Below are 15,625 nucleotides of genomic sequence, written 5' to 3'. Positions count from 1 at the left end.
TTCAGGTCTTAATTTTTGTGTGTGCTTTGTGAGTATCATTTTCCATTATTGTTAGCTTGGGGTTTAAACTTTATTGAGCAGCTGGCCTGGACTAGGTCTGTGCAGTGGCAGGTAAGACACTTGATCAAGCCTGTGACTCCTTTGTGCTTCCTGAGCTTTAGGAGGAGCAGTGGGGATGAGCCTCTGTGTACTTGTGAAGCTGTGATGCCATGGAGAACACCTGGAAACCCCAAAGAGAAGAAATGCCACAGTGATGGTTTCACTGCAGCACTAAAGTGGTTGGAATACCCAGTGAGAAGAAACAAGTAGAGTCTGAGTGACAGCCCAGGTGAACTGTCACACATCTGTCATCAGAGTAGCATTTAATTAATTAGGAGATAAATGACGATGTCATTAGGAGTGTATTGAGACCAGTAAGAAATGTTCCAGTGTTGACAGAAATCACATAAAATAGCAGTCACTGAAAAAGCTTCTCAGGTCTACACTGCTTTTGACGTGTTACTGAACATTGGGGAGCCCCTAAGCTTTAAAGCAGCATCTCTCTACCCTGATCTAGACAAATTACTTTTGTATCTTGATCTAAACAAACTCTGATCTCTTTGCTGCTGTTGAACTCACCTTGTCTGAAGCCTAATCTGACTACTTTATTCTACCTCTGTGCTGGGAATTCACTCTATCATTAGCATTTCAATCTGTTTAATTCACTGAGGGTCGCTGAGCAATGTAACCGAACCCATGCTAAGCTACCACGGGCAATTTAGCTGTCAGATAGTCTCACCTTCTATTTTTAGTTAGCACTCAAATTCCTTGTTTAAGGGGGTGCACACTGAATTTTTGGATTAGCTTCCCCCTGACCCCTCTATTGTATCACAGGTTTAGGTTAGAGTCCTGTTTATGTTGTTCTGTTACAATAATTGCAGCTTGTCCAAGGTGTGGACAGTATTGTGGGAGACTCTGTTGACAAGCCAGTAACTCTGGGATTAAGCCCTCACACTTAGAGCTGAGAGAAGTCTGTATTAGAGCAGTGGAGAAAGTCTTTGCAAGGGAGACTTATTAAACTGCAAAGCCAAGACCTCCAGAATCTTATAAACTAATTCTTCAGGCTGGATGGGCAGTCTCATCCTTGGCTCTCCATAAGGCATTCTGCAGTGCCAGATGCTTACACTTGAGTAGGGCAGGAATAGCATTGCCAAGGTTCATACCTTCAGAGACAGGAGGTTAGGTTAAGGCATGCAGCTGCACCATTTCTTTTCTAAAGAATTATTTCAAGCAGCTGTGCTCCCTGGCCTTCTGTGTCTTTTCAGTTATTTTCTCTTGCACAGATTCCACTACATCTTATTTTTATATTTATTTTCTCCTGGCACAGCTGTCTCCCCAAGCTTTGTGTTCTAATGACCTTCTTAGCAAGTACATATGCTGTGGTGTATATTTAGTTTTGAACAAGCTTATGGCTCTTCTTAGGTGCAATTCAGGGCAGGAAGCAATTTGTTCCTGTTAACAGAGCTGTGTACACATGCATGCTCTGCCTGTGTTAGTTACACTTTGGTTGCCTGTTGAACTCTGTATTCCAGTCACCTTGAAGTCTAATTTAAAAATTAAGTAATTAATGTGTATATTAAGCATCTTTCTACCCTGATCTAGACAAATTACTTTTAAACTTCAATCTAAACAAACTCTGATCTCTTTGCTGCCCTTCCAACATACAATGAATGTATATATAGGCAGAAAGCAGGCTTTACTGAGAGGAAAGCAGGCTGGCCATTTAAGTTGTAAAATTCTTGATCTGTCCTATAACTTTGTGGTCACTTCTTCTGTTCCTCTCTTCAGGCTTCAGCTGCCATGCAGCCCCTGAGTCCTGCTGCTGTTTCCTGTGACAGACACCCAGTGCATGCACCAGTGAGTGCTGCTGCCAGCTGGGCTGCCCTGTGGGGCTCCTCTGGGGGCTGAGGCTCAGAGGTGAGTGATGCCAGACTGCCCTGCTTCCTCTCATTCCAGCCCTACCTGACACCAAATAAATATTTTCCTGTGCAAAGGCCATTAAAGAGCTGTGGCTGCTCCCTGGGAGGGTCATGGCTGGGGATGAAACTGGAATGTTCATTGGAAGCCTCTGTGATATCCAATTCAGACTGCTGATGAATACATCCTGACTTTGGGCACATACCTCCTGTTAATACTAATGGCAATGTCACACATGAATGCTGGAGAATATTGCCCATTATTTTTGGTCTCAGAGCTCTGAGCTGAGAGATTCCCAGAGAAAAATGGCCATTTGCTGTATGTTGCAGGCTGCAATTCATTATATACAGTGCTTGGTGACTGTTATTTACCTTACAGAACTGTAATGTGATAAGAAGTCTATGTAAGCCACTTAATGGTCTGTCTACCTTAAAGAAAATGTGTACCTGATCAGCCTCTGATTTATGCCACTTTCACCCCAGTGCAACTCTATTGGCTCCACTGGTGTTACCCCTGATTTATGCCAGTCTTGGATGGACTTCATGAGTTTATGTACTTTATGTGACTCATGTATGCCAGGAGAAATGTAGCCTAATAAAATATCTGGCTGTGCATTGTAGCTGCAGGTTCCTTGCAGGACTGTTAACAGGAGCACAACAGAACCATGCTCTGCTCCTCTGCAGTGCATTTATATTTCACGGGGTTATATCCCATATCTACAGAGATATAACTTAATGGTCTCATATTTGACTAATGTGCTGCCTTGCTGGCACAGTGTAGAGTTAGAGCAAGGCAGCAGGCAGGGTAAACCTGTGGAATAAGAATAAGAACTTGAAACTTGACTGTGGGCTTTTTTTTTTCACTTGGTAGCTGAAGTTCTTTGCCTGGAAACAAAGAACTTCCCACAGATTGTGAACCTTCACTCTGAAAACAACAGTTCTTATCTCAATCATCGTGCTGCATCAGCACTTATACTTTGGCTTTTGGGTAGGAAAACAGTCATTTAATGATGTTTATATTGCAGTAACAGCCAGGACACATAGTCTGAGATGCAGGACTCCTTGTTCTAAAAAATATGTAAACAGATCAGGAAACTGCTCTCTGGCTCAAAGATCCTGTGCTCCTGTTAATGAGGGCTTCTCTGGTCACCATGGCAGCTTTTATCACCTGGCCTTGTCTGCAAGGAAAGTGATCACTCCTCTAATCTCTGGAGCTGGAGCATCAGTCCGAGCTCTGGTGAAGTTGTTGGGGTGATATCCATTACCTCAGCTGGATTCCAGGTCAGCTCACCTTCTCTGGTACTCCTGGCTCCTGATGGCCAGAGCTGACACCTGAGCCTGCTCTGTACTTGATCCTTGTTTCCTTCACCATTTTTCCTTTTAAAGTTTGCCTGCTTTCCTGTTAAGCTCCCAGCTACATTTTCATCTAATGAATATGAGTGACAGGTACACTCAGGTGTAAAATACAGAGGCTGGGTGAATTCCTCAGGGAAAATGTCAAAACCTCTTTGAAATTAATTCTGTACTGCAGGGACAGCATGACACCTACTTAAACCTCAGAAAGGTGTATTTTGGAGACACTAGTAATTCCTAAACTTGTTTCCTAGTCTCTGCACATGTTTGTGGACAGCCTTTGCCAAGTGGTGTGATGGGAAACTGAGAAACTCTCAGATTGTGCTGCATTATTTTACCAACTCCATTGACTTGTTCCATAAAAAAAAATTTAAAAATTAAAGCTGTTAAGTTCTTAAAAAGGAAAGTGCATCTTTCTTGGCATAGTAAAACAGCAAGCTGAAGGCTTGCTCTGCCTGTACATAGGTGTAATTTATGTTTATGCTCTTGTAAGGGGTCTGCTTGCCCTTGTTGCATGTGCCTAAGTCCCATTAACATTAATAGGAGCTGAATGCAAGCAGGGAGGTTTGCATAGAGGGATTTAAGGGATGTGTAGATGTGGTGCTTAAGGACATGGCTTAGTAGTGGCCTTGGCAGGGGGTTGGACCCGATGATATTACAAGTCTTTTCTAACCTAAACGATTCCAGATTAGCTGATGCTGAATTCCCTAAATGCTGCCTTGAGTTCTAAAGCCCAGACTGGGTCGCTACCTCTGCAGCTGATCGGTGCCTCGCCACCCAGAGCTGCTCCCCTCCCCTCTGGCCACACAAACAGCCAAAGAAGGTTTTTTCCAGGGCTGGAGCACTGCAGTCATGCTCCTGTTATGCAGGCTGGGGTTGTGCACAGGGGTGGCTGCTGGGAGGTGTCTGCCTGCCTTGGAAAAGCACCACAGGAAGGAGATTCATCAGCAAGGGATGTTTTCTGCTCAGCTCACACTGTAATGAGCCCAAGTCCCTGGGTGGAGAAAAGAGAGGTGACAGGAGGAGATGGGGAGATGGGAGGGGAACACTTGTTTCAGGCAACAAATGAGTTGCTAACTCTGATCCAAAGCCATTTGCATCGATGATGTTGGCCCACGGTGTGTTGGAAATATAAGGCACTCTGTAGACAGCTGCCCAAGGGAATGCTAATTAGCTGCCAGGCAATTAATAATTAATCAGACTTTTGTTCATTGTGAAGAGAGTGTTTTCTTTGGCAGCTCCATGGGGTTCTGAGTTTGCCTTGCCTTTCTTTCGCAGGCTGATATCATCGTGCTGGAACCAGGCTTTGTGGCGACATGCTTCTCCCTCCCTCTGGCATCCAGCTCACCCTGGCCACATGTGCAACCCAGGCCACGACCTCGGCCTTGGCTGGGCTCTGATGGCCCATTTAACAGTCACAGGCTGGAGCGGGAGCTGCTGCTGTGCTATTTTTAACCAGCTGGACAGTTAAATAATTCAGAGGCAGACACACACAGAGTGGTCTGGGCTGTGCCTGGGATCTGGGAGGGGAGAAGAGCATTGCACCCACCCTGCTGGGCTTGCTTGACCTTATCAAGCATGGGTTCTCAGGCTCTTTAACACAAACACAAAACAAAAACCGAACTTTCAGAAGTGAAATCCCTGCCTGGATCACACTTAGCTGCAAGGCAAGAACTGTTCAGTATTTCCCTGCTTTCTAATGCTACAGAACTCTTTTTCCATTACAAACTTATGGTGAGTAGAGTCCAGAATGGCAAGTGTCAAAATTTCTGGGGGAGAAAAGAATTGCTTTTAAGAAATCTCTTTTGAAACAGGATGTCCTATGTATAGCTACTCCCCCTGATTTTGGACTAAGAAGAGATCTGCAAAAAAATATATTCTCCCATCTCTCCAGCCCAGTTCCCCACCAAGCTGTCCTGTGAAGTGCTCCACAGCTCAGTGGAAAGCTGACCCTCTCAGGGATGCCAGGGAGAGCACAAGACCTGCCAGCAAACCTGCTCCAGCACAGAATTCCCACAAGGTCATTGCCTCCTTTGGGCATCCTCCTGCTCCAGTGTGGGGTCTTCCCCAGGCTACAGGTGAGCATCTGCTCCACCATGGACCTTTATGGGCTGCATGTGAGCAGCCTGCCTCACCATGGTCATCATTCATTATGGGATGCAAAGGAATTTCTACTCCGGTGCCTGGAGCACCTCCTCCCCCTTCACTGACCTTGATACCTACAGAGCTGTTTCTCTTGCTTCTTTCTCCAGCTGCAGTTGCACAGGCACTCCCACCCCCCTTCCCCTCCCCACCACCCCTTTTTAAATCCCCTTTTTAACTCTCAGAGGCTTTACCCGTGTTGCTGATGGGCTGAGCCTTGGCCAGTGGTGGGTTCGTCTTGGAGCCAGCTGGCTCTGACTCTGTTGGACACAGGGGAGGCTTCTGGCAGCTCCTCACAGAAGCCACCTCTGCAGCCCCCCTGCCACCAAAACCTTGTCATGCAAACCCAGTACACTTGTCCATCAAATAAAAGGCACAAACTCAGTCTGTAGGCACGAGGGAATCCACAGAGGAGCTCAACTTTGAAAGACAAATGCGCAGCAAACCAGGCTTCACTGATCCTGCTGTTAATAGGGCTGCTTGTTTCCTTTGATTCCTGTGTGTTAGCTCAGCTGTGTTTTGGGACCGAACAAGATCTTTCCACTAGTTCAATTTCAAACACGTGGTAAATGACTCTGTGCCTGGAGCACCCAAGGTTCCCGGGTGGTCTCTGTGCAGACACCGAGCTGTTCCTGCTGCTGCCGAGATCAGGCTAACACAGCTCCCTGTTCCAGGGCGAGAGGAGGAGGAGGAGGAAGCTGCGAGTCCCTTGTGCCTTCCACACTTAAGGTTCTCGCCGTGTCCCCATGACCCGAATCATCACGACATTTGCAAGCAGCAGAGGCGTGTGAAGTCTTGTTAAAAGAATGCGGCTTGTGACGATGCTCGGTGGCTCGAATGAATAATTTGTGGCCAGGGTGACTCAGGCAGTGCGGGCTGGCAGCCAGGAGCGGGCAGAGGAGCCCAGGGCTCGGCAGGCAGCATGTCCTGAATAGGAGCATGGTGTGTCTGAAAGGCCAGCTGGGTAACCCTTCTTCCTGAGAGCCCATCAGGAGAATACCAGCAAGGAAAAAGGAATTTGGCCTCAGAGGTGTGTTTTTCTAGCCAAAAAGTGGGTGGGAAGGCTGAACATCAGAGTTCATGTTTGCAAATGGAAGTGATAGCACTTGGAAAATGTGACTCTGGGTTTATCCTCACTTCTTTTCTCTACAACTGAGTGATGCCTGTCTGTCCTTCCTTCTGAGCATCAAGAAGACATTCCCTTGGGAGGCAAAAGCCCAGCCTGTTTGACAATGCATTCAAAATAGGATGCTATGCCCTGTACAGTGCAGAAGTTCAATTTTCAGATAATACAGAATTGGGATGTCTTATCTAATACTGCTGGCAGGCTCTCCTGAGAGTCTGCACAGCAAAATTTACCTGCTTAGTATGGTGAATTTAAATCACCAGAGCCACACCGGCAGAACTCTCCTGTGCAGAACCTCATTCTGGTCTAAAGTCCTTGAGTAATTATTCTGTAATAAAGTCACTTAAATTTTAGAATAGAGTGTCCATGTGGAGAAGTTATAAAGGCACAGCTATAACAGGATAATTATTTTGTTATAGCTATGTCAGTCAATTTCTCAAGGCATCAGTCACATGGGAAAGTTGAAATTATGTATTTTTTACAGTCTAGAGCAATTCTTTATTTTTTAATGTCCATTAGTGCTTGACTAATGCTGAATGATAGTGGAAATTCTCCAGAACAAAGACAGTGCTCAGAGTTTCCTCGTGGTTATCAAAGGAATTTGGATCTATTCTCTTAAAACTAATATGTAATGAATTGGCAGTGATTGGGGGTTTATAGCTGAATTGACTGGGAATTATGAAACTGCAGTTTACTAAACTCAACCAAAACAGCTGAAACTCAGAAATTTGTAAAGTCCCTATTTAGGTGTTAAGAGTTCTCAAGATTTTTAAGAGTACACAGAAAACCAGATTAAGATACAAAATTCTTTTATTCCCACACAGTGTTGGATGTTTCATATTTCAACACAGGATTTTATGACTAATCATACCAATTTTGGGGGTGTCTGAAACAGTTCAGTTCCTGAGTAAGTTGTTATGAAGTCTATTCATTATGATTCATTATTAACTGTGGTGAAGACAGTCCTTTAGGATCAAACTGTACCTGTCAAGGACAATGGCACACATGAGCTTTCTATGCAGATAGGCCAGAGCTGGCTTGAGCCTGGAGATTAAAGCATAGCAGGAATTAGGAGCCTGGCTCCCCTCAGAGCTGTCTGTTGGAATGCTGGATGGACCAAACAGGTGCCAACTGAATTTGTCACAGTCACATCTGAATCTGAGGTGAAGAGTTACCAGAACAGAGAAGGCCAAAAATCTCAGTGCACATGAAAGCACAGTGCAGTTCCTGCATGCCAGGCTGGGCACACAGAGAACTGCCTGGGGAGATGGGGCTTCTGCACAGCACAGCAGACCTGGGATAGGCTTGATAGAAAGAATGACTCAAAATGAAACCTGCTGATGGCTGGCAGCTGTCTTACAGCAAAATGGTACCTAATTACACATATTACATCTCTCTTCCTGGAAAAGGGGCTGGGTTTGAGGTGGAGGATGCCAACGTGCATATCCAAGCAGGGATGCCAGCTGGGATGTACACAGGGACAAGGACAGAGCGTGGTTTGTGTGACCACAGCTGCAAGCATGTTTGGGTACGTGGATGGCTTCTTGGTCCCATCAGTGTCTCCTTGGGCATAGCCCATTGTACCAAGGATGTTCCTCTGTCACTCTCTCCAGTATCACCACACCAAAAGGAAAGGGCTCTCCAAACTCAGCACTTGTTCTCACACAAGCCCTACTAGATCCCCACCTCATTTAGATTTCAGTTTATCTCCATACATTCACCTCTTTGGTTCTTTATCTGAATTTGGGGTTTTTAGGGAAGGAGGATGGCCCATTTTGCACAGGGCACAAGGATAAAAAAGGACATCTGTTTCCAGGGCTGCAACACAAAGGCTTAATCACGGTTCAGAATAACTGGAGTTATAAACTGATGGGGCATTTAAAATGTTATCTAGTTCCAAACATCGAATGTTCAAATTCTGCCTTAAGGGGACATTAGCTGATTATCAAACCACAATGAGATTCTTATAACTTTATTTTAATAAACAGTTTTCATAAATGTTAACATTTTAATGGATGATTACATTCATATTTAGCTAGCAGATGCATTCATGTTGATTGATGTTATTTCCGCTAATACCAAAGGAATTAAATAATGACTTGTCACTTATGGCAAAGAGCCGCTCCAGTATTTTTTAAATAAACAACATTATTTGTGGTGCTTGATCAGACAGCGATGCTGGGGTCAGCGGTAGGTTCGGGAGGGATCCCAATAGAGCGGGCAGACCCTACAGCAACACCCCAAACCCGGGGGACCGCGGGGAGCAGGGGAACCTCCTGCAGCCCTTTGAGGGTGCCATGTGCCCCTTGCCGGCCCGGGCACGGCGGAGGGCGTGGGGCCGGGCGGAGGGCGTGGGGCCGGGCCAGGAGGGCCGCGGTGGGCCCGGGGAGCGCGGCCCGGCCCGGCCCGGCCCAGTGCGGTGCTCTGTCCCCCTCTGGTGGCCGCCCCGGGCCGCTGGCTGTGCGGAACCCGCTGCGGGCAGCCCCGGGCCGGAGCTTCTACCGCCATCCGGGGCTGGTACTGTGCGGGACCCGCTGCGGGCAGCCCCGGGCCGGAGCTTCTACCGCCATCCGGGGTCGGTGCTGTGCAGCATCCGCTGCGGGCAGCCCCAGCCCGGGGATCCTGCCGCTCTCTGGGCCGGTGGCTGTGCGGGACCCGCCGCGGGCAGCCCCAGCCCTGGGCTCCTGGCGTCCTCAGAGCCGCTCCACACTCAGCCCCGCAGGCCGGGCAATTGGCAAAGCCAAGGCACCTGTGGCCGGCGCCGCCCCGGCCCAGGGTCGGACAGCTGGGCCGGAGCTCTCTGGCAGGCACACGTGTTCCCAATAAAGAGCAGATTTGGGGGGCTTACGTGGCTTTGCAGGGCGGCGGCGGTTGAAGCACGGTGGCCCCACAGCTCCCGCAGTTGCCCGCTGCCATCCCCAGCTGGCGTGGCAAAAAGGGGCACAGAGCCCTGCCTTGCGGGCGTTCCATGGTGGGGAGGGTGTGACGAACCCTAGAGAGGGACTTCCATTGTGATGAAGGCATGCAGAACCTGTTTTGTGCGGGTTCTGCTGTGATGAAGCCTGCAGAGCCCCATTGTGAGTTCTTTGGGACAGAGGTTTGCGGAGCCCATATTGTGATCCCCGTTTGAGGAAGGTCTGCAGAGCCTGCTGTGTGGTCCTCGTTGGGATCAAGGTCTACAAAGCCTGCTGTGTGGTCCCCGCTGGGATGAAGGTCTGCAGAGCTGTGGTGTGATCCCAGCTAGGATGAAGGTCTGTAGAGCCCATTGTGTGATCCTTGTTGGGATGAAAGCCTGCAGAGTCTGCTGTGTGACCCCCATTTGATGAAGGTCTGCAGAGCACCACCATGAGGTATGTAGTGTCTGAGCTGTTTGCTCCCAGTGCCCTTGGGAGTGCTGGAGGTTTTGTTGTGCTGGGGTGATGGTGGATGCGGAAGAGCTGTACTAGATATGACCTCTTTTAGGGTCAGTTCTTGTGGCTGACTTTTGGGCAGCTCGCCAGGAGAGCCTCTTGGTGTTTTATCCTTGTATGTTTCCTGGTGATTGAGTTTTTTTTTTTTTTTTTTTTTTTTTTTTTTGAAGAGACCTGAAACAAACCTTTGATGCCCTGTGGTCCTCTTGGACCTTGGTGGCTCCTGTGTGTCCTCACTGAGACAAGTGGCTGTATCTTTAAGAGGCAGAATTAAGCAAGTGTGTTTTTTCTGCTTTCCAGAAGTAGTTATTAGGTTTGAGGGATCGGTTATCTGATCCAGCATGACAGATGGATGCAATGTTTTTGTCTATGATGACTAAACCTATAGAGATTGCATAAATAACTTCAAGGTACATGTTCTGATTTCATTGTAAGTGTGTTTACATGTAGGTGTATGTATATACTTTAAAAAAACCCAACAACAAAACCAACACAGAAAATCTCAGTGGTGATCCTTTGCCATGAATGGCTTGAAAACTTTGCCCTTTTTGCCTCTGTGCCCTGATATCTATGAGCGACCCTAACATAGCTGGGAGTTAGTCTGCTGTCTGTGAAGTGTTCTGAGACTTTGTGGAAGGCAGCTCCAAACTCATTGCAGCTTGTTGCCTGCAGAGATCCAGGGGAGCTCCAAGTGCCAGCTGTGATGTTTGCTGTCCCAGCCACACTGGCTCAGGGTGGGAGGCTCATTCATGGGGTGGCATGGTCCTGTCCCTGGCTGGCAGAGATCTCTGGTACCCAGTTCTCTGCTGCAAATAGCTTGTGTTGCTTAAAGTACTCAAATATCACTAAAATGTCTGAAGTAGAAGATACAGCATTGCATTCACTGAATGTACCCAGAGCTGTTTGCTAAGTCCTGGTTGCATTGTCCTAGTTAGCAACCTGGTTGTTTCCTGTGGGATTTTATTTTACCTCACTGTGGACCTGTGTATCTCATGATTTTAAACATTTGACTCCTGTCATGTAACTCCTCTGCAGTTGCACTTGTCTTATGTCTTTCCCTGGTAATACACCGTGGTGTCTCAGCTGCTCACTGAACTCGGGCACTGTAGGTAATGGCTGGGTGTGAAGCTGTGTGCTTCTGGGAGGTTGCTGTGTGTTTAGCAGGGAAATTTCCTGCATCAGCAGGAAATCTTGGGCTGTTGTTGTCTGCTTTAATGAGCAAAGGTACCTGCTGAGACCCCTGCTGAAAGCAGCCTACCCTAAAGCATGGTTCAGTGCTGAGGTTCTCCTGGGAGAAACTGCTCCAGGATCACTGGAGCCATTCTTAATCTACTGAAGATCCCATCTAATGCTGCCAGGCTACAATTGCTGTGCTGCAACTGCAGTTCTGCAGTGACAGGAGTGTATTGGGGGACTGAAATGTCCTTCTAAAGAGGTTCCCAGGCTGACTTCTGGGACCAGCTTCTGCCATTGCCTTTTCTTTGTAATCAACCACCTCAGCTGCTTGGAGGTTGAGTTGCATTGCACTTTGAGCTAGTTCATAAACAAATACCAGCTAAATACAAACAGGAATTTCTAAAACTGCTTATGAAGTAGTTTGCCTGTGAGACCAGTTTCTATGCAAACAGATTTTACATAGATTCTTGTGATGATGATGTCATAGGGCATTACTGAACATCTCTACAAGAGTCATTAAAAAGTCTTGACTGCTGATTTTAAATGGCTGCATTTAGTCATGAGGGAAGATAGGCTTTTTACCAGCTGATCAGGCTGTCAATATGGTGTATGTATTGTGGTTTGGGTTTTTGTTTTACCCCTGAATGACTGTCCAAAAACAACCAGTGATACTGGATAGGAGAGAACTATTCAAGAGAAGCATGTTGGCCATGACTTCCAGCAGACATGGGTATGGCCTTTCTTAGGTGGTGGACAGAGTAAACCTTATACCAAATCAACCAAAATAAATTGCAAACTAAATTACAGCCTTGTAAAGGAAATCCAGCACTGAAAAAAGAGGCAAACAAAATCCCAACCAAAAGTCACAGGTCCCATAGCTGGACAGAGCCTGGTGAAGATAAAAACCTGGTGCTGCAATCTGCTGTGGACAAAAGCAGGGTGGATAATTTGGCTGTGCTTGTTCTGGTGTACATTTGAGGGTAGCAGGTGCCATTTTGATCTCAGACTTTCTCTGTGAAAGCAAACATTATTAAACAAATGCTGGCCTGTATTTCTGTATTTCTCCCATGCAGAAGTAGTCAGTCACGTTTTGGGCTCTTCAGAATGGCCACATGGCAGATCTGTCTGTGCCTTGGAGCCATTTCTGATGGACACTTTTATAAAAGCCAACTGCAGAACTCCAAACTATTTCCCACACACTTGAGAGGGATTAGCTAATGCTTCAGTGCTGTGCTTCAGTGATGAAGAACAATGTTGTCATATTGCTGGCAGAGTTAACTTTGGACTGGAAAATCCATCGAGCAGGGAGTATTATTGGTTCCTGGCTCTGCTGTGCCATTTCATGGGTGCTCTGAGGCAATGATTGGCCCTAAGAGGGGATCCCAAAAGGATTTGTACAGAATGGAGATACAGCTCCAGTCTTCAAGATCTCTTCTCAGCTTCTGGCTGATCCTTATGATTCTGACACAAAGTGGTCTGTGGCTGGAAAACTTCCTGAAAGTGTGTGTAGGCTTCTTCCTGAGAAACTGCTTTTAGCACAGTGAGCTGCTTTGTGCTCAGCCCCAACCTAAGGAAACTAAAAAAGTGAACCAGTTCCAGTCCTTGTACAAAGATTTACTGCCCATGCTGAGCAGTGAGAGAAAGGAGGGTGGCATGGAAAGAGGGTGCCAGGCACCCAGTCCTCTGGGAAGTGAATTTTGCAGAGAGAGGAAACAGGAGGAGAGGAATTGCTGTCCTACACCAGCACTTGTGAACCAGAGCAGGGATCTTCCCCTTGATGCAGAGGGGTCTGCTCTCTGTGCAGCAGAGTGGTCCAGCTGACTCGTGCCAGGACCCTTCCACTTCTCATCACCTGAGCTTGCTTTCACTCCATAGTTTGTGTTGGCTGTTTTTGACATATTTCATGCTGGGAACTCCTCAGCCCGTGGTGGGCAGAGGTTAACTCAGCTGAGAGCTGGCTTCCACTGAAATGTGCCTACTTTCTCAAGACTAGGTTTGTGCTTTTAACAGATGTCTAATTCTCTTTTCCCTCTAGGCCAGGGAGGTTAATTGGAGGAAAGTGACTGTACATCGGGCCCAAGAGCCTCCTACAGAGATACTTGGCACAAATAAATCAGCCTATTTTTGATGAATAACAAGGCCCCAAAGGCTCTAGTTCTTGCTGCCTGCACAAATTGCAGGTATAAATTTCACAGCTGATCACAGGGACTCCAGAATTCAATTAACTCTCAGCTCATTTAAAAAAAAAAATGCTGCCTGCCTATTTAATTATGAGTGTCACTGATACTACACATGCTGTTCAGGAAAACTCCAATTAATAAAGCATTGCATCATTAATATGAGTGACAGCATGAAGCCTGTGACTCTCTGAGGAGTCTGCCTTGACCCTCTGCAATGACAGAGTTGGGATCTAATGGAAAGGAGAATCTTTTTCTTCAGGTTTGGGTGATGCTGAGGGAGCTCCATGCTTTGCTGGCTGTTCTGGATGCCCTGTTTTGTGGTTGGAATGTAATGCAATGCTGGGAACTGATGATTTAGACCTTCTGGTATTTGGGTAAACATCTAGGGTCTCTGATTGTGGGGATGGGGCTGCACAGAGACACATGGGGCAAAAATATGCAAGGATTTTTGGAAGGAAAATGCAAAGATTAAAGTGTAAGGCATGGTGAGAAGAAGACAGCAACATTCTTCATGCACTGCCTTTACCACATTAAAGCACATTTCACTGCCAGGAAGGGTGTTAACCAAAGCTGTACAAATAACCACATCTCTGCAGAATGTTTCATTTTCAAGTGTTCTTGATTTAAATTTAGCTCAGTCTCAAAGATCTATCAATAAACAGACACGTTTCATTTTGACTTTCTAACGTGTCTTTCATTTTAAGCCCAAATTGATCTGATCTGGTTGTTCCATGCCTCTGCCTGTGCCCATCCTGCTTCTCTCTTGATTTCATACCTTGCAAGTTGTGTTATTGGAAGTGATCTCCATTTTTGCAGCTGTGTCCTTGCACTTCAGGAGGGTGTCTGTGCCAAATGGCTCTTACCACAACTGAAGTATCAGAGTGATATACAGAAGGTGCTTGGCTTGTCTCCCAAACTGTGTCACTCTTCCCTCAGTCACTGTGTCCAACCCACAAGGATCACAGACTGGCATTTTCTTTATTTGTTCTACAGATCATGTCCAGTTAGCACCTCAGTTTTCTGAATTCTGCTTTCTCTTCTCACCACTGTTTTTTTTGGTTTTTGTTTTTTTCCCCTGAGCAGCTCTGTTCCTGACTGCAGCAATCTTCTTTCCAGTAGTGGCAAAAACAATCTCACTGCTCTAGCCCAGAGGCAGATGTCACCCCAGATTAGATGTCATGGCTCCATCTCTGCTCCAGTTCTTGCCTCTTCCAGGGATTTCCACACTGGTCACTGGTGCATTCAGGAAATGTATGTCCAGATGTTGTTGCAAAAAGCTGGTAGTCACTTTGATGGCCTCAGCTTTCTCCAGTCCTTTCGTAAACTGCTTGCCTTATTGCCCTGCTCTGTGTGCTGCTGTTCCCTGTTGTTTGTCAGAGCTGCAGCTCTCTCTGCCTGTTTGCCACATTTAAGGAGAATGCCTTCACCATTTGTGTTCAGGCACATGCTTGTAATCCATTAAATGTCTGCAGGACCACCTCTCCTGTCCACAGTATTATCTCAAGAGCAGCACCAAAAGAGAAGCTTTTCCACTCTCTGTCATGCCTCTGCCTTTCTGGTCCATCTCTAGCAGCTGCTTCAGTGCTAGAAGAGTGAGTGGGTGTTTTGTTCCAGTTTATTTTTGCACAGTGAGTGGCTGCACAAACCCCAGAGCTGTTCAAGGGCTGTAGCTAGCCCAGCATTTCTGACACTAGTGAGAGTTCAGGTTTAAACCTATTCACTGCCATCCAAGGACTGCTCCTTTCATGCTACCCACTTTCATTTTTTCTTACTTTGTTCCCCTGTTGCTTTATCTTAAACTGAAATAATCTCTGTCCTGGGCTTGAAGCTACCTGTCTGTCTTGTACTTGTACAGCCTGAGGCTTAACAGGGCTCTTATTGATGGCATGGGGCCCTGGGCAGTGCTGAAGCACGGCTCTTGGATTCAAACTCTGCAGGCCCTGTCAGCAGGGCTGGTGCTTGGCTGTGGCCAAACTCTGCTGGGACTGGGCTGAGCAAACTGTGGGGAGTGACTGTAACCCACCTGAACCAGCAGGGCATGGGGGCTGCTGCTACAGCCCTCAGGTGGCAACTCCCAGTTCTCCTGCTGCAGCTGTGCAGGCCCTGGAGAGCCTGATTCCCACCTTGCTTTCTCAGCTGGGACTTGGGGGCTGTAGCACAGTGCTCCTCTTGGAGAAAGTGGCTGAGAATCAATGGAGGCAAAGGGGTTGGATGCTTCTCATGAGAAGGCTGAGGTTCTTCTTGTTTTCATCCCCTTTTGAGGTCTTGACACAACTCTGTTCT

The 15,625-nt window shown here is 46.9% G+C and overlaps 1 long non-coding RNA gene across 2 annotated transcripts in view; it reads left to right on the top strand.

Moving 5' to 3' along the window:
* LOC102072421 (uncharacterized) overlaps positions 1–8,821 on the top strand; it is a 123,235-nt gene extending 114,414 nt beyond the window's left edge. Inside the window, exons 8-11 of one of the 2 annotated variants that reach the window (XR_012583087.1) lie at positions 162–328; positions 1,828–1,956; positions 4,587–5,042; positions 5,203–8,821. This is a non-coding gene — a long non-coding RNA (uncharacterized LOC102072421). Of the gene's footprint in view, positions 1–161; positions 329–1,827; positions 1,957–4,586 lie in introns of both variants that reach the window. The other variant, XR_012583086.1, reaches the window with a different exon arrangement.
* The last annotated feature ends 6,804 nt before the right edge of the window (positions 8,822–15,625 follow it).

Source organism: Zonotrichia albicollis, chromosome 18, assembly GCF_047830755.1.
Source record: "Zonotrichia albicollis isolate bZonAlb1 chromosome 18, bZonAlb1.hap1, whole genome shotgun sequence".
Classification (NCBI taxonomy): Eukaryota; Metazoa; Chordata; class Aves; order Passeriformes; family Passerellidae; genus Zonotrichia; species Zonotrichia albicollis.
This window is presented reverse-complemented; position numbering and strand designations above follow the sequence as displayed.